This window comes from Camelus ferus, chromosome 1, assembly GCF_009834535.1.
Source record: "Camelus ferus isolate YT-003-E chromosome 1, BCGSAC_Cfer_1.0, whole genome shotgun sequence".
In the NCBI taxonomy this organism is placed as follows: domain Eukaryota; kingdom Metazoa; phylum Chordata; class Mammalia; order Artiodactyla; family Camelidae; genus Camelus; species Camelus ferus.
This window is the reverse complement of record NC_045696.1, coordinates 31,748,807-31,768,934: the sequence shown is the minus strand read 5'-3', so window position 1 is coordinate 31,768,934 and position 20,128 is coordinate 31,748,807.

The window sequence follows — 20,128 nt, the reverse complement described above, 5'->3', positions numbered from 1 at the left end:
CATTAGAATCTTTATTCACACCTTATGAAAGGTAAGCATTTATTCTAAGTCTCCCTGTATATTTGTGGTTCTCTGTTTGTGTATGGGTTCATTCTTCCCAGAAGGTAAAAACATGTCTTGTGTAAATTGGTTTCTTGTCAGTTTTCAGGGATATCTTACAACTAACTCAACTTTCAGTGTGATTCTCACACATCCTTTAGGACTACTGAAAAATCCAGTCTTGGCATTATTAAGTCTTCCTTCCTCCAGAGTCATTTGAAAGTCTCACACAGTCAAAGCCCTGATTGGCTACCCCAGCTAACCTGAGAATGCCTAATTTTCTGGCCTTGAGATCCAGTGGTTCCTAGTCTCTCATATCAAACTTGGAGCCAGGGAACATTGACAGTATCAGACACTTTAATGCCTAGGGCCCATGTTTCCTGGAGAGCCACTCGCAAAGCTGCTTTGAGGTCTTTACAATTCTCCAAAGAGCCAACACTGAATGCTTAGCAGGACCCCACTCTCAAAGGATCTCTTCCAAGTTTGGGAGAATCTTTCTTTCTCCATTCCTCCCCCTCTAAAAAGCACTCCTTGTCTTGCTTTTAGTCATTGAAGTTCCTAGCATGTTTTGTTTAGTTTAGTCAATTTGGATTTTTTTTTTTTAAATTACATGGAGAATCATTAACTTGAACAAACTTCTGATATTAGGACAGCAAAGTTCCCTCTGACAATTAAATGCAATGTTATGGCTGACTTATTGAAAGAGAGACTCATTAAATGCAGAATAACATCTGAATATATTATCTTTCTTCATTTATATTACTCAAATGATTCCTTATTTTGTAGTGTATACATTATTTATTTATTTTACAGATCTCTCATGGAACAAAGTCATGAGTTCTCTAAAATAGAAGCATGAGCCTTTAATGCTTTCAGACAGAAAAAGAGTTTCTTTTGTTTTTAATGTTAAAGTTGTTTTTTTTTTTATGTTTAGGACATAAAAGGGATGATATTTCATGCCCAGAAGGATTGTATATTTTGGGCAAATACCTTGTGCATTTATCATGCTGCTTCCAGGAACATTGAGGGAATGGAGAAAACTTCTCTGTTCATCTCTAATCTAATTCTCTTTCATTGCTTCCTGTACTTTAACTTCATGAACCATACTTCTCAGATAAATGCTATCTGTTACTATAAAAGAAGGCTCCTTTAATTCCATTTAAAAACTAGAACACAAATATTCTTTCTTTTCACAACTTACATGATTTGAAAAAAAGTAACAACTAAATAAAGTAAGGAACCTCTTTAGAGCTTTACTAAAAGTACACCATTAGGGTCTGCATTTAAAACACTGAAAAATCGGTCATGATAAAATTATGTATTGGCCATGACCATAAAATATAATAATAAAATAGTCTCAGATCATGATTTGTTCCATAATGTATATTGTTTGTCATTTAATTTGATCTTGGTTTCTATTGCTTTTCATAATGAAAGCATACATATTTAAATAATAACTCATTGAAAATATGTTTCCTGACATATTTAGATATGTAACTACAAATGGCCAAAATCTATTTGGATTGGAATTATGTTTCAGATTTATTTCTATTGCTTATCAAAATAAAGGCATGAATTTGATTATATTACCCATCTATTAGGTACTAGTATTTGTCTCCCTCACAGGGAAGTAAGAAGATGAGGGTTAAGAGGAAGATATGAGAAATGAAATAGAAACGAAAATTTTGAAAGCAATTGTACTGTAACTCACAAAACAGATAAACAACAAACAATGAGCTCAAGTTCATTTTTTTAAAAACATCAGATTAAGGCCATATTTTCCAGGGTAAGAGCATAGATTTCTTTAATTCTAACATAACAGACTCATGTTCCAAGAATGAATTCACCATTTTTTCTAGCAAATTGTCCATTTTACCAAATAGAAGTGACAAAAACACTTAGAGAGGATGGGTTCTATACAAGTCAAGGAGTATATATTACGGGAGAAAGAACATTGTTTTTAAGAAAAATGGCAAGAGAAACAGAGCTAAAGGAATTTGTGTAAACTATGGTCATTTTTGTCCAAATATTAACTATAAGAATGACCTCTTAAAGAATGAAAAAACATTTTTAAGTAGCCAAATGGGAGAGAGTGTGAAAAACTGAAGAAGGAGGGAGAAAAACCAAATGTGGAAAACATTTATAGAAATGAAGAGAAAACAAGTTACATTTTAAAGTAGTTTTGACTAGTTTATCATTTTTATCATTGTCTTCACATTTACATCAAAGATAAACATAAAGATTATAGACGGTAAAAGACAAAATGCTTATATGGTTTCTTTGCAGAAGCAAGAAAAACAAAATCATGAAGCTAATTGGCCAGCAAAAAGATTGTTTACTAATTGAGATAAAACTCAGTGCTCATAGATGAAATTAAGCTAATCATAAATTGCTGTTTGCTTTATGTACACTGTCACATTATACTTTTTAATAACTAAAAAAATAATTATTACTACCATTCTGTAGGTAAAAACTCTGAAAATTCAGAATGTATTAAATTCCTCAAAATACACAGGAGGTAAGAGGCAATCCTGAGGTCAGGAGTCAGTTTAGTCTTTCCATAAATTTCATGCTATTCAGCAGTGCTGTATGCCTGTTTATGTCACTTCACATGTGGAATTACATTTTTATATACAATTTTAAATACATCTTATGTAAAGTTTTTCTGTATTTTTTTTTTTTTTTTTTACTGTAAGACAATGAAATGGTCAAGTCAGATGTTAATCTTGTCTTTTTTAAAGATAAGAAACGCTGAAGTTTTATTTTCAATGCAGGCAGTACAGCAGGAGACATATTCTAACAAAGATGGAGACAGAAATAAAACTTCAAGAAGTTTTCTTGGACCACTGAAACTGCCTTTGCATTTTCCATTCCTTTTCACTCAGTGCCTCCAAACTCAATAGTTTACACTATTAAAATGTCTACTGTACTGTTGTTTCTTTTTCTCTTCTTTTCTCTTTGTCTTCTTTTGTCTTGTCTTGCCCTGTTCTCTCCTGTCTAGTCCTGTCCTGCCTTATTTTGTTTTGTTATATCATTATTTCACAATTTCTATGTTGTTAAGGAAAAGCATCCAGATTTGTAATTTTGATTGACAAAGGTCTACTCAAGCTGGTCCCTGTCTAGCACTCATTCTTTGTCCTGCAAAACTCTTTTACGCATTTATTGACTCCAGCCATGTCTGTCTTTTTATTGTTCCTGCAACATGCTGAATTCATTTCCAACTTGTGCTCTTTATGTTTGCTTTTACTTTTCTGCCTGAAATGTCGCCTCCACCAATTTTGCTATTGCTAGCAATTATTTTATTATTCAAGTGACAAGAAGTTCAAAATGAGTCTTTCATGAATAAAATCAAAGTGAGAAAGGGGCTGGTTCACTCCTGGGGGTCCAGGGGAGAATTTATTCTTTCCTCTTTCAGCTTCTGGTAGATTCTGGCATTCCTTGGTTTGTGTCTGCATCACTTCAATCTCTGCTTCTGTTTCCACATTGCCTTATCTTCTGTTGTTTAGCCTTCCTCTCCATCCCTCTTACCGAGCCTTGTGATTACATTTATGGCCCACCCAGATAAACCAGGATGATCTCTCCATTTCAAGATACTTGATCACACCTGCAAGATCCATTTTTGCCATTTAAAATATTTCCTGGGGTCCAGGGATTAGGGTGTGGATATTTGATGGGGGCTATTATTCAGACTACAACAAGATAACATAAACAATTCTGAGATATTTACATTGAAACTGAATGAACAAGAAATAATTCTTAGAATTTTTCAAACTGTCCTAGCCAGTGTATGACTGCCCAACATAGATATTCTCTAGTTTTTCTTGATGCAGACCTTAAAGCTGAACTCACTACTTATAACATACATAAAGAACTAATTAACTCTACAGAATATCAGTGATGAATATATTTTGAAAATTTTTCATAGATACATGAGAATGTGTTAATGATATATAACAATTTATTTAAATTCTATTTATATTTTTATATTTCTCCATGAGTTACTTACTCTTTCTGCCATCCCTCACCAGGCCTCATTTTTATCCTTGCAGTTTTCTCAAATCAGTCTTTAATACCTCATTAATATCTTTTCTATTTTTCAAAACATATTATATATATATTCAAGTTCTCTGAATCATAACAAGTAGATCCAAAGCCCTGTTGTTCTAGTTTCAAAGTGAGCTCATTAATTAAAAGTATTAATTGACCTTCAATTCTTCTCTCCATAGATGATGATGATAAAGGTGGGCTAATCCTTTTGCTATGAAAATTTGTCCTTTTTTAATATCATTAAACAAGGATTTAAAAAGTCTTCAAGAATTCATAACACCTTTTTTACCTCTATAGGATAAAGTAAATTAGATTGGAATCAGACCCGTCTAGATTACTATATCACAGAAGTAAATTGAGACAAATTTTTATAGTTTTAAGGAAAAATGATGACAGTTAATTCTGTTTTTCAAGATTCTCTAGGAAAACAGAAACATTTATATGTATATTATATATGCTATATAAATATATTGTGATAGTATATTATAATAATAATGTTATGTTATATATAACATGTATAATATTTACTGTATTTGCATATATACATACATATGATATATACATATTTTAAATTTATATATAAAGAGATTTATTATAAGGAACCAACTCAAATGATTGTGGAGGCTGAGAAATCTGAAGATCTGCACACCCAGGAGAGCTTACGTATACTTTCATACCGAGTCCAAAGGCCTGAGAGCCAGAAGAGATAGTGTTGGTTCCAGTGCCAATGAAAACCTTCAGGCTCAAGACTCAAGAAGAAATGAGATTTCAGTTTGGGTCCAAAGGCCAAAGAAGACCAACATCCTAGCTAAGAGTAGTTAGGCAGGAGGAATTCTGTCTTACTTATGGGAAGAGGGTCAGCCTTTTTGTTCTATTTAGGCCTTCAACAGAATGACTGAGGCTTACCCACGTTAGGGAAGGCAATCTTCTTTACAGCAGTCTACCAAGTCAAATGTTAATCTTATCCACATATTTTCTCACAGACTCACCCAGAATAATATTTGACCAACTATCTGGACATAGCATGATCCAGTCAAATTGACACATAAATCAAACCTCACAGTTGACTATATGCTTAGCCAGTTTATCGCACGTATGTGATGGCAAATAAGAGCAATCTTAGGAATGCGAGGACACAAAATACTTTACTATATGCCTTCCTGAGATATTTATTTAGAGAATTACTTTAGTAAAGTGAGAAATAAATAGAAAAATTTAAAACTACTTTTTAATGGCTTGAGGAAGATATTTTATGGCAAAAATAACAGTCACCAGTGAAATCAGTAAAGCTGATGAATAGCAGAATAATAGAAATTAATTCAAGCCCTCGAAATTTGTAAAAGACGACATGAAACAAGAAAAACATCAAAAAGTTTGCATCTACAATTCAAAATTATTAAAATAGACAAAAACAAAAGCACAAATAAATAAAACTACTAGTTAAAGGAGAATGAAAGAATATTATATTTCTTCTGTAAACTGCCTGGGTTGTGAGGCAGAACAAATGTTCAATAAATAATAAATAACATTCTATTATCTAAAAGGATGTCTTGAATCATTTTTAAACTTACAAATAGTAATAGTGATATTGAGATAACTAATGATGGAAAAATTGTTGTACAATTTACAATGAACAAAAGGAAAATAAACAGAAGGAAAAAACCTGATCAAAACAAAAATGAATAAAGAAAAATGGTAACAATAAGAAGAGATAAAATGAGAAGTAAAAAATATGTTATCAGAAATAAGGCTAAATCTAGTATCAGTAAGAGTAAGAATAGAGTGGATAAAAGATAAATATGGTTTAAAATCAATGAAAGAAAATATTGGAATTAAGGAAAAAATTGACTACTTTGTTCCGAAAGGCTGTATCCTTAAACCCCTTAAGACTATAGGGGCTGCTAAAAATAAGAAAATATAAATAGAAGCAGATTAACTATTTTAACATGAGATAAATAGAACATTGGAGATAAAGCATTAAAAGGGAGAAAGTAAATTGAAAATCTTCTGGAAAGAAGTCATCATTCTAGATGCCATTAAGGATATTTGCCATTCATGGGAAGAGGTCAACATATCAATACAGCAAGAGTTTGGAAGAAGTTGAATCTAACTTTTATGGATGACTTTGAGGTTCAAGACTTCAGTGAAAGTAGTAACTGCGTATGTAGTAGAAATGGCAAGAAAACTAGAATTAGAAATGAATCCTGAAGTTGTGCCTGAATCTGCAATCTTATGATAAAATTTGAACAGATGAGGGCTTGCTTCTCATGGATGAACAGAGAAAATGGTTTCTTGAGATGTTATATACTCCTGGTGAAGATGCTATGAAGATTGTTAAAATTACAACAAAGAATTCAGGCTATAACATACACTTACTTGACAAAGCAGCAAGATTTGAGAGGATTGACTCCAATTTTGAAAGAAGTTCCACTGTGGATAAAATGCTGTCAAACAGTGTGCATGCTACAGAGAAATCATTCATGAAAGGAAGAGTCAATCAATGGGGCAAACTTAATTTTGTTGTTTTATTTTAAGAAATTGCCACAGCCACCCCAACCTTCAGGAAGCTCCACCCTGATCAGTGAGCAGCCCCCAGTTATTGAGGCTCAGCCCTCCACCAGCAAAGAGATTACGACTCGCTGAAGGCTCAGATAATGGTTAGCAGTTTTTAACAATAAAGCATTTTTAAATTAAGGTATATACATCTTTTTCAGACATAATGCTATTTCAAACAATATGCCACAGTATAGTGTAAATATGACTTTTTTATGCACAGAGAAACTGAAAGATTTGTGTGACTTGCTTTTTTGTGATACTCACAGAATCATAGTGGTCTGGAACCAAACCCACAATATCTCCAAGGTATGCCTATATATTAACTGGTTTAATTTTAAATAATGTGTTTAGAGAAAATAGGTTATATAAAAGCACCTCATTTATTGTGTGTGCATGGAGTGTGTGTGTACTTATATATGTATATATAGAAAACATCTACATCAATTTTATCTATTTCTATAAATGGTAACTGTACCACAGTATTAATAGCAGTTATCTTTGAAAAATGAGATACTAGATCTTTTTGTTTTAATTAACTTAATTTTCTGCTGTTTCTACAGTTAGGTACTATGTAGTGAATGGAATGAAACAAAAGATAAAAGAAAAATTTAACCTGATTCTCTAAAAGGAATATAAATAGTGTATACAATTCTTGGACAGAAGAATCATTTGTTACAGGATTTAATATATGAATACATCTGTATTAAAATTATTAATAACATTTTCTAGCATAATTTTGGAATAATTAATATATTTATGCTAAAAATACTATACATTAGCAGAATATATCCAAAAATTTTTTCAACCTTTTTTTCTATCTTTTATCAGATGATATTTATCATTTATGTATGTCTCATTAATTTATTGTTAAGTCACTTCCTGTTTTACTGATATTGTGGATATTTTATTTTGTAGTTACTGTGCATTGTAATTTTGCTAAACATTCCTTTCAGGCTAATATTTTATTCATAGTTTTGTTGTTCTTTATAAGCTTATATATTTTTCAAATAATGTAATATTTATTATTTCTATTCTGTTCTTAAACCTATTTCTTTTTCTTTTCTCTAAGTATTGATTAAGACCTCTGGAAATATATTAAGCAGTATGGTGTTAAATTAAATAAGCATAATATTTATAAGTTTTTGTCTATAGATTTAAAGGTTTTATGAAAATACCTTTTATTTCATTTTAAAATCTCAGATAGTTGTTAAATGATATTGTGTTTATTTTCTACATCTGCCATAAAATAGTACCACAAACTGAGTGACCTGAAACAACAAAACTTTATTCTCTCTAGTTTTGGAGGCTAGAAGCCTGAAATCAAGATATTGGCAGGGCCATACTCCCTCTGAAAACTATTGGGAAGGATCTTTCTTTGCCTCTTCCTAGCTTTTAGCGGTGGTGATTCTTGGTTGATCGCTGCATCACTCTTCGGCATCATCATCTTTACTTCATTTATCACATGGTATTCTCCCTGTGTCTCTGTCTTCTCTTCTTATAAGGACACCAGTCATCCTGGAGTAGGGCCCAACCTACTCCAGTATTACCTTGTCTTAATGTGATCACATCCACAAAGATGCTATTTCTACATAAGTTTACATTCACATGTTCTGGAGATTAGGATTTCAACATTTCATTTGCAGGGGTACAATTCAATTCATAACAGTTATTAACTTTTTTTTTGTATCTGTGAGATAATGAAGAAGTCTTCTCTGACTATATTAGTATACAAAAATAGATTTTAATAGAAAAAGATTAGCATAGGAAAAATGAGGTCATTTTATAATATAAAATATAAATTCATTAGGAAGATACAAAAGTTTTAGTTTTTCTCATAAAAATAGGTGAATTTATATGATAATTTGTTTATGAGTTTTTTCAATCATTTGAAATTTCTTGATGCTTTATGACCAGCATACAGTCAATTTTTAAAAAAAGTTTATATGTATTTGAGTTGTATGTGTATTATATACATATTAGATATAGTGATCTCTAGCTGTTATTTAGGACAAATGTGTTATTTAGGTTAAATGTGTTTAATGATCTATATTCATACTGACTTCTCATGATTGATTATCCTGTCAGTTACTGAAAGATGCTTGTTACAATCTCATTATGATTATGAATTTGTCTATTTCCTACTTATCTTTTGAGCTATATCAAATTTGTGTTTTATATATTTTGCATACATGTTTATAATTACTGTATTGTCCTGTAGATTAACTCATTAATATAAAATGTCCCTTTATATCTCTAGTAATGCTTCTTATCTTAAAGCTTATCTTGTCTGATATTAGTACAGGAGTACTAGCTTTCTTTTGATTAATATTTATAAGATCTATCTTTCTCCAAAATTTTATTTTCAACCATTCTTTCTCTTCATATTTAAGTTGTGCCTCTTTTAGATAATAATTTTAAATTAAGTTTTAAATGAAATGCAGATTCCATCCTATAGACCAAGAAATGTAAAGTCTCTGTAGAATTCTCTAAACAAAACTGAATACATACTGGTTGAAGAACATGGTTGTATGAGATAAAGATGAATTGATCAATACTTATTCAAATACTGTTGTCTCAGGTGACAAATAAATTTGATTTCTTTTAGTAGTAATGAGTCATTTAGTAACAATATAATATGAGCTTTTATGAATATCTGTATTATTGTGAAAATGGGCAGGGAGATGAAATTGGTGCCATTGAGACAAGTTAAGAACTACTGCGCTCCAAGATTAGGAGTGATTCTATTTTATTAAAGCACACTGGAAATGATTATGATCATTGTTAATAATGTGAAAGTAGAAGGACAGAAGAAATGATCACTAAATCCATCCTGATACAAAGGAAACAGAAAACAGAATGTGTCATACATACAGATTTTTTTTTCCAAATATTTAGCGATGAGTAGAAATGATGGTTTGGAATATGATAAGCAAAAGGTTTTAAGTTCAGTTTTAATCTGCTTATTGTTGACTATAGGCTTACCACAGACAAGCAGATCAAGCAAAGTTAAGTTTATTAGAATTCCTGCAATCAGGAAGTGCACTACCTTGACACTTAAGGGAGCCTTAGTGTTGCCTCAAAATCAAAGACATAAAAGAAGGCTATTTATAGGGTTTTAGGATGTGGGCTGTAGTATTTTAAGGTGACTTTTAGATGGGAAAAAGCCACCAACCATAGAGAAGAGAGGTCTTGAAGCAAATGCAGTGAACAGGCTATTAGTAAATGTCTAGTTCATTCACAGAAGTTACTGCAGTTCACTAGATGCATTTCTCATTATTTTAAGGCTTTTTCCTCCCAGGTGGATGCTGGTTCTCTGGCAAAAACAAAACAAACAAACTGAAAACAGCAAACACAAATAGAAGCAGATATATATGTTAAAATCAAACCAAACCAAAAACCCACACATATGTTATTTTACAAAGAAAAGTCCTCCTATTACCAGAAACGACAATTAGTCTTTGAAAAGCCATGTTTGTCTTCCTCTGTTGAGATGTCATAGAACAGAGAGAAGCCATGTGAACCTCAGAAAAGACATGAATTGGGAGCAAACTCTAATGGGGAAATAATAATGGAAAATAGTAAAATGGGACTAGGGAAATCCTGTAATATTTAACTGTGGATTCAATGTCTGCTTTATCTTCCCATTTGATTCTCAGGAATAGATTTAATGAATAGACAGGTTAAACTGAAAGTTACAGGGCTTGATTTTTGAGACGACAGAAAGTTCTAACCCTTCCCAAACAATTCAGTTTTTCTCCTGTTCACCCTTATCTGTCCTTCCACACTACAGTCTCGTAATACAGAATATTGTCCTATTTGAAAGTACAACCACCAAGGAAAAATGACACTTTATGCTTTATGATTTCTTTATTTTAAAGTGAGAATGATTTTTTAAACTCTTTTCTGATGGAAGTATGACAAATTTCTTCATAACCTAATAAGAGGGGTTCAAAATTTTTCAATCATACAAAAGACAGTGTCACATCACTTTAAGATTAATACAGTAAATATTGTTCATTGTTCAGAGGTTTACTGTGTTAAAAATGGAGACATTCACTTATTTGTTTTCACTTGTTAAATCATTAAGAAATAAATCTTTTAGTGATCTCAGAATGTCAAAATTATCAGAGATAGTCACTTCTTAATCAGCCCCCAGAAGGCATGAACTTTGGTGTACCTAACTTTTGTTGGTAATGGGGTCTGGGAAGAGAAAAAATAAAATATCTAAATATACCCAAATTAAATTATTGTGGAGGTCTGTTGAGAACAGTTTAGCCACTAGCTTCATATCTTTCTATGAGAGAACTGCTTTACCCTTCTAGTCTTATATTCTTCATCCATAAAATGCTAATAGTGTGATAGATGCTGAGCAATAGAACATTTTCAATAATGCATAGAAGATCTTAGTTTTCAAATTCTTCTCCCTACTTCCATGTTAAACCCAAGTTTACTAAACCAATGGCTGGTATACTAAGTCCTGCTGCTTGTGTGTCCTGTTCTACAATTAGCAAAACCTCAGTTTCCACATACATTCTGAGATTTGGAAGCATGAATAACTTTCAGAACCAAACTAAATCTTGACGGACCTTCTCCAACCAACCCATAAAAATCTTTGTGCTAATTATTCCTTCACAATATCATCTTGCACTGTTTACACATTCCAGAGATTTTAATAAAAGCTTAAATTAATTGATTTTGATTTGGTTTTTCTCCTCCCACAGATTTAGTGCTTGGAAAATATTAATAAGGATAGAATATGTCAAAGACCTTTTGTTTATCTCCCTTAGTGTGGGCCTCTATGGCTGGAAAGTAGAGTAAGTTCTCCTGTCAGGTACTCTGCCCTTTTGTGTTAGGGTGCTGCCTTTATGTCTTCTTCATCATCATCATCATCATCATCATCATCATCATCATCATCATCATCATCATCCCATTCTTGGATAAGAATCTTCTACTTTTTTTTTTCACTGCTAACGTGAGGCAGGAGTACAAGCATTTGATTATCAGGAGGTTACTAATATTTTTCATTTCCTACTACTGTAAGGCAATAGACAGCTGACAGTTGGGAAATCTACATCACCCTAATACCATATTTGTACAGGTACTCATAGCCTCAATGATAAAATTTATAATTAAATTTTAAGAAGCTTTTGATATAAACAACTATGTTCATTTGAGAGGGACCTTAGGACAAAAATGGTAGAAACCCTTGTTTCCTATCGATATGAAAACTTTAATATAAATATGCACTGGCTTAATATGGTGATGAAGATTACATAGCCAAATCTTTTGAAAAGATAAATAACTTAAGAGAGGGATTAGTTTATTTAACTAAGCTAGAATAAATCTCTTCTGTTTCTCTAAGATCCCATTCATCTTTCCTAAAAATTATTTCCTTTTCTCTAAGAGACCTGTATCCTCCCTCCTCCTTCCCCATTAGGGCACTATTTAATTCTGAATTCTAAAGCTACCTTTTTGGCTTGCATTTTTCCCTGGGTATCTCCTATGTATACTTGTGGTATACATGCTAATAAACTCCTGTTGTTCCCTTTTGTTAATCTGTCTTTTATTACTGGATTCTGAGGAAACTACTCACAGAAGGTAGAGGGAAAATTATTTTTACTCCCCTATAAGTACAACTATTAAGAAGACTTTATATGTAAAACTCTTAGTCACCAGATAACAGGAAGATTGGCTTCTTCACCTTTTAAAAGGAAAAATAATAAAAATACGTTTGTTTCTTAATCTCCAAATTTTAAGTAACTCCTAATTATCGTGAGAATTCTGTCTTTACTAAACTTAAAAGAAGAATCCAATGGACAATGAGAGGAATGCAATCCTTACAGTTTTATTATGTGAAGGTAAGATATATTAATATAAATATGTTTCAAACAAACAAACAAAATCTCAGTCCAGAAATGGGCAGAAGACCTAAACAAGCAATTCTGCAACGAAGACATACAGTGGCCAATAGGCACATCAAAAATACTCAATATCTCTAATTATCGGAGAAATGCAAATCAAAACTACAATGAGGTATCACCTCACACAAGTCAGAATGGCCATCATTGAAAACACCACAAAGGATAAATGCTAGAGAGGAAGCACATTATGGAAAACAATATGGAGATAACTCAAAAAACTAAAAATAGGCTTACCATATGATCCAGCAATCCCACTCCAGGGAATGTCTGGCGGGAACTCTAATTTGAAAAGATATACGTACCCCAGTGTTAATAGCAGCATTATGTGCAATAGCCAACACAGGGAAACCACATAAATGTCCATTGGCAAGTGACTGGATAAAAATGTTATGGTAAATTTATACAAGGGAATACTACTCAGCCATAAAAAAGAATAAATTAATGCCATCTGCAAGCTACATGGATGAACCTGGAGATTGCCATTTAAGTAAAGACAGAAAAAAAAGAAAAATACCATATGATGTCACTCAAATGTGGAATCTTAAAAAAAGAAAAAAGATAATAATGAACTCATCTACAAAACAGAAACAGACTTGCAGACATAGTAAACAAACTTACGGTTACTGGGGGAAAGTGGGTAGGAAGGGATAAATTTGAGAGTTTGAGGCTTGCAAATATTAACTACTATATATAAAAGTAGATAAAAACCAAATTTCTTTTGTATAGCACAGGGAACTGTATTCAGTATCCTATAATAACCTCTAATGAAAAAGAATATGAAAATGAATATATGCATATATATGTATGACTGGGACGTTATGCTATATACTAGAAATGGGCACATTGTAGCTGACTGTATGTCAGTATGTTTCAATAATTGTATGCTTCTCAGGTTAAAAGCATACTCAAGTTCAGCTACATCAAACTGGTACAAAAACTGTCTATAGGTTAATTTTTATTTCTTAATATTAGTAACATCTCAAACAAGGGCAGTTAGTGTCAATTGTTTATGTATGTTTTATTATTACATAAAAAGCCCTGGAGATTGGTCAATGTCCTCATGGTTTATTATACATGAATACTTCCAGAGTAATCATTGACTAAATCATTACAAATTAATAGTGTGTTATTCCTCAACAGAAGATTCCCTACTTCTCCATGTTTTTACTGCTGACTAACAAAATAGTAGAGGCTGATTGAGTAAAATCTTAAATCATCATCAGTAGGACAATTTCACTTAAATTTTTTGAGAATATTTCCAGCAGATGTTCCATTAGCCAAACTTACAACTCTAACAGAATTGTGAAGGTGGAACATAAGTAAGAAGCAATGCATAAGGATTATATGAACATTTACAAATGTATTTTAAACAGTTGCCTTCATCAAATAGATTTGATGTCTTGGTTAGGACTAGGGAAGATATGTGGAGGATTAAGGAAACATTTCAGAGTCTATATCTGATTTTGCTTCATGTGTTCCTTAGCAGAGTGATCTATGTATTTACACTGCCCAGAGTCTTAAATACTTCTATGTAACTGCTAACTTCTAATTCAAGAGACGATTGCCACCAACATAAAAAATCTAAATACCAAATCTGAGCCATCTCAAAGGAATCTTAGCTTCCAAATGTTTCTCCTTACCCTTTATTCCGAAATCTAAATTAAGTAGCCAATAGATATTAAACTAAGGTCCCATCTTCCAGTTCCTACATGATTAACATAACTCATTTTCCCCACTCTTTCCAAGAATCTGAATAGTGAACAATTCTCAAAAAAAAGCGAATCTTTGAGTGATCCTCCCCAGTCAGCCTTGGAAAATCTTTCACCTACTTGCTTTCTATAGAACACTCATTTTAAGCTGTTTCTCATATTGCAACATTCTTTTTAAAAAAATATTTTTAAACAGTTTTAATGTCTTGAGTGCTTGAATGAGAAGCTTTAAGTCTTACCCTAAGACTTACCTTTCTTCCTAGCTTTGTGTCTTCAGACAAGTCCTTTGGTCTTTCTGAAACATACTCTTTAATATGCATGTAATCATACCTTTCTCAAAAGATTATGAGCTTAGATGAAATAATGCATGGTAAAGTCTTGGTAAAGTTTACAAAAGATATGGCTTTTAAAAATACAGATTATTCATATGCTTTAAAATGTGTTCTTTTAGAATCATTTAACAAGCATCTTTGAAGTACATATTGCCAAGATATACAATATTCTCTGAGGAATCTTTAATTATTTATCAGTAAATTAAAATTTTCACTCTCTGTTTAATATAGTGACTAACTTAGTTTCTTCTGAAATACCTTAAAATCTTTATTTTTCACATACTAAATTTACTGGATTGAAATTGTCATTCTTTTTTTTTCTTTTTCAGTTTTATTAGATGGAATTATTACAATCTGAATGCAGTACACATTATATTGGATGTAAATACATATATACAGTATACTGCACTTTTTTTTTTCAGTTTACATATATGTACACGTGCTTGATGGACAGGAGAGGGAAGAAAGACATCAGTCCGGAGGTGCATGTGGGAGGCCACCCCATGGGTGGCAGCCTGCCGGGCCTGGTTGGTGATCCTCCTGCAGGGGAGGGAGAGGAGAAGCAGGGGTTGGCGTGAAGGGATGGGGCGTGGGGCAGCTCTTCTTTGCAGCATTCTTAATAAATGCTTGAGTTAATGACCTTCAGTTGTTTTTTCCTTCATTTTGTGTAATAATTACCTTACAGAATTGTAAATAAAAAAAATGTATATAGATTATTTAGCACAAAACACGCTTTATGGCATATCTTGCGTAAATGGGCAGTAATACTGCTGCTGCCAGTAATTAAAACAACATTTATAGACTGATTTCATTGGATGATGTGATGATACTGATGAAGTCTAGGAAAGGCAAACAGCAAATTATTGGGTAGCAACTCAGAACAATCAAAATGGAACAGTGAACTCTGTGAGGGTAGATCAAACAGAGAAAGAAGGCAACATTATCAAAAAATTAAAACATAAAACAACAGATTACTTAAGAGATTTCAAATTATTTTTTTCTTTAGTAATATCATAGTGTTACAAATTTCAGGTTGTTGTTTCTTTACTGACACTCATTTCTAAATTGCTTACAGAAGTCTTTGAGGAGAGTAAATTTTATAGGTTTCTTGTTAGAGATTTCTATGTTAGACCACTAAAAACATACGAGGTAATTTTTTGCCATATAAGCCTCTGACATTAAGATAAAATAACAACAGAGAATTTTTTTTCCCCTCACTGTAACAGGGAAAGTCTAAAAATGTGTAGTTTTGCCCCTTGATACCAAGTTTTGTCATGTTAAGTGAAGGGCTTCCACATTTTTGAGAAAATGCTTAGATTTAGAGAGTGGATTCATTTTTAAAGTACTCAGGGAACTTAGTATGTGAAACTCCAAACCACTGAAAGGCCAACCTTGCCTTAAGGGCACAGACCCATTAGCACTTGTTCAGGGTCCTGTTCTCTTCCCAGGAGAAGATCAGACTTGGCAAATAAAACATTGGTGGTCATTAATTCTTTGCATTTATAAGAGAAGTTGCTTCTGAACTTTATTCTTAACCCAATCCACTTGAGATCCAGATTTCTTAAGTGAATTGACCTTTAGTCTTGTAACCAGAGTCTTTACAGAACTGTATACTGGTTCATGTTTTAGAGAGGCTGAATCTGTTCTTAGTGGTTTTCTCTCTTGCTTTAAGAGGTAAAGAGAGTTAAAGTTTCCTAGGGCAAGCAGTTTTTAAAAGATGTCATTTTGTAATATGATTATCCAAAACTTTATTGGGCATTGTTTCCCATATCTCTTTGTATTCTAAAGTAACTGAACCACATATCTAAATGATTGAATTAATTCAGATTATTTAAGTTACTCAGATAAAGCTGTTGGAAATTAACTATTATAAAACCCATGCTTGCAACATATTAAACAATAAGATATTTTTGTTTGTTTATAATATGTATAATAAATTCTGTTAGTGTTTTGTGGTCTCAACAACTTTTGTTAGCTTCTCCCGTACATCATCATAATTACCTCCTTTCGTGTAAATGCACACTATTCTTCCATTGAAAGATTGAGTTTTTTCCTCCATCTTTGAATGTAGGCTGACCTTAGTAACTTGTTTGACCAATGGATTCAGCAGAAGTGACACTGTAGCTAAGTCATAAGAATATTCACAACTTCTGCCTGGACCTCTTGGAATGCTTTTTCTTGGAAAACTTGTACTAAGAAACATCAGTCAGCATGTAAAATGTTGGAATACCTCAGGCCATGTTGAGAAACTAAGAAACATCATGACACTAAACATATGAGTTAAAAAAAATCTTTTTTAAGTGTCTCTTCTAGCCTTAGCCATAGTAGCTGATGTTATATGAATCAGAGATAAACTATTAATCAAAAACCATTTCTAATTCCTAAGCCACACAATTATGAACAAAATTAAATAATTACATTAAGTCATTAATTTTTACAAAAGGTTTAATGAAATTGATAGCTAGAAGAGAATTTGGCAGTTGAAATTAGTCTGATACTGTATCAAAAACTTAAAAACAAGTTGCATTGCTTTGAGATTGTTAGTCAGAAATTTATAGCATTTTAAGGATACTTTTGGTGATTATTTTGTAGATAAGTAAGGGAATTTTATTGGAGACTGGAGAAAAGAGGACTTTAATATGCAGTAGAAGAAGTTTTGGCAGTACTGTCACTTGTCATAAGGTGGAAAAAGAAAGGGTGAAAAATAAACTTGTTCTGACTGGAAATTTTCAAACAGTATCTAGAATGTTCCAGTTTCTTTTCAAAATGGCTATGATAGAGAAGAGAGATTAATTAAAAACAGAGCTGTTTAGTTTTTGAGCAGAATTGAGAGGAGATATAAAAGACCCAGGACTTGCTGGCATCAGAAATAAAACCAGCTTTCATCGCCAGTACCTCTTAGCTAAAGATTCCCAAGGTAAGAAGTGGTCTCAAGGAAAGAATCAAATCCAATGTGGTACCAATAAAGCAGGCTTCAGGGTCAGTTTCACAATAGTATGGCTCTAAGATGCTTGATACCTCAGAAAGATTTAAAGTCATACCTAATAGAGCTTCTAAGAATCTTACAAGAGTATTCTTAGACCCTTTCTGTCACAAAGGAGTGTCCCTAAGAATCTTTTTTTTTTTTCCTGCATCATTTAATTTTTTTTCCATTGCTGGAAGAGACCTTTTTTTTCAATTGAAGTATAGTCAGTTTAAAATGTTGTGTTAATTTCTGCTGTACAGCATAGTGATTCATTTACACATATGCATATATATTCCTTTTCATATTCTTTTTCATTATAGGCTACTATAGGGTATTGAATGTAGTTCCCTGTGCTATACAGTAGGACCTTATTGTTTATCTATTTTATATACAGTAGTTAGTATCTGCAAATTCAGAACTCCCAATTTATTCCTCCCCTCCCCCTTTCCCTACCCCTCCCAGTAACCATAAGTTTGTTTTCTATGTCTGTAAGTCTGTCTCTGTTTTGTAAATAATTTCATTTGTGTCCTTTTTGTAGATTCCACATATAAGTATAGCTTTTTCTTTCTCTTTCTGCCTTCACTTAGTATTATGATCTCCAGGTCCATCCATGTTGCTGCAAATGGCATTATTCTTTTTTTATAGCTCAGTAGTATTCCATTGTGTGTGTGTGTGTGTGTGTGTGTGTGTGTGTGTGTGTGTGTGTGTATCTCACAACTTCTTTATCCAGTCATCTGTCAATGGACATTTAGGTTGCCTCCATGTCTTGGCTATTTTAAATAGTGCTGTTTATTAACATTAGGGTACATGTATCTTTTAGAATTAGAGTTTCCTTTGGATGAATGCCCAGGAGTGGGATTGCTGGATCATAGGGTAAGTCTAATTTCAGTTTTTTAAGGAATAACCATACTGTTTTCCATAGTGGCTTTCCAACAAGATTGTAGGGAGATTCTCTTTTCTCCACACCCTCTCCAGCATTTACTGTCTGTGGGCTTTTTAATGATGGCTACTCTGAATGGTGTGAAATGATACTTAATTGTAGTTTTGATTTGCATTTCTCTGATAATTAGTGATGTGGAGCATTTTTTCATGTGCCTGTTGTCCATTGTATGTCTTCATTGGAGAAATGTTTGTTTAGGTCTTCTGCCCATTTTTTCATTGAGCTTTTTGGGTTTTTTTTCGTTATTGAGTTGTATGAGCTATTTGTATATTCTAGAAATTAAGTACTTGTCAGTCGCAATGTTTGCAAATATTTAAGGGCATGCCTCATTAACCCTTTCAGCTAGACAAAAATACTTGAAAGAATCATAAAGGAAATAATGCATAGCAACTTGACTTTTGAGCCAAGGTACAGCAGTACCTATCTTGAAAAGAAATGTCGATATCATTTTTATATAATGGAATTGATTAAAATCTGATACCCTATAAAGCACACAAAGTCTTAAAAACATTGTATCAGCTTAGACTACAAAAAATGGAGATAATATAAAATGCAAACAAGTCTTTGAGTCCGTAAACTTCTTTATGCAGGAAACAGGCTGAAAAAAATTTATTTCATTGTGAACAGGGTCTATTTCTTATGGAAAAAAGGGCAGAAACAAGACCTCAGAGTGTGAACAAAGAGAGAGAGAAAATTACTGCCAGAACCCTAACCATAAAATTGGAGACATGGATCAGGTTGGGGTGACTTTATTATGGAGAAAGAGAAAGAGGCTAATATATACAGAGACATCAGCCAAATGAGTGAGGAAGCCATGTTGGAAGTGGATCATCTAGCCCTAGTCATGCCAGCTGGTGCCATGTGAATTAGAAACAAACTGTCCACCTGAGCCCTCTCTGATTGTTTGATCCACAATATTGTAAGCAAAGTAAAATCATTATTTTGACCCACTTAAGATTCAGAGTAATTTATTATACATCAGTAGATAAATACGTAATTGGAGCTTGCTTCTCTTTACTATATTTAGTACAATTAGTATGAATTTGAAATACTCTAGATTTTCTCTTTTGAATCAGTAGAATATGGAGCTGTTAATAAATCAAAGCTACAATCCTTAACACCCCTTGGGGCTTCACTGTATAAACAAAGTTAATTATTGTATGTTCTCAAATAAGTATTGAATGAGCTTCTGAACTTCTGGCTTTGAGAGGACATTCTTGGCATATTTATTGGTTATTAACTCTTATCATCCTAAAGATAGGTTCTTTGATAGGTCATTTTGAAATATAATAATCATTTATCACAGGAATTCAGTGGTTACTATGTTTCAGGGATAATTTTAAGTACTTTATATGTAAAATTTAATATTATCCTCACAATAACCCTTGTCAACATTATTATTGTTGACAATTGAATTTCTTGGCATAGATTATCAAGAAGGATGTTCAAAAGAGACTGCTCCTGGGATCAACATCTCTAAAAGGAAGAAGAATGAAGCAAAAGTGAAGAGAGAGAGATGACTTTTGATGCACTTCCACCAGCAGTGTGGGTTCACATTGTGGAGAAGTGTGTCTTCTAGTCAGAGCAATCCAGGGTTTTCAGAGACAATTGTAATTGTT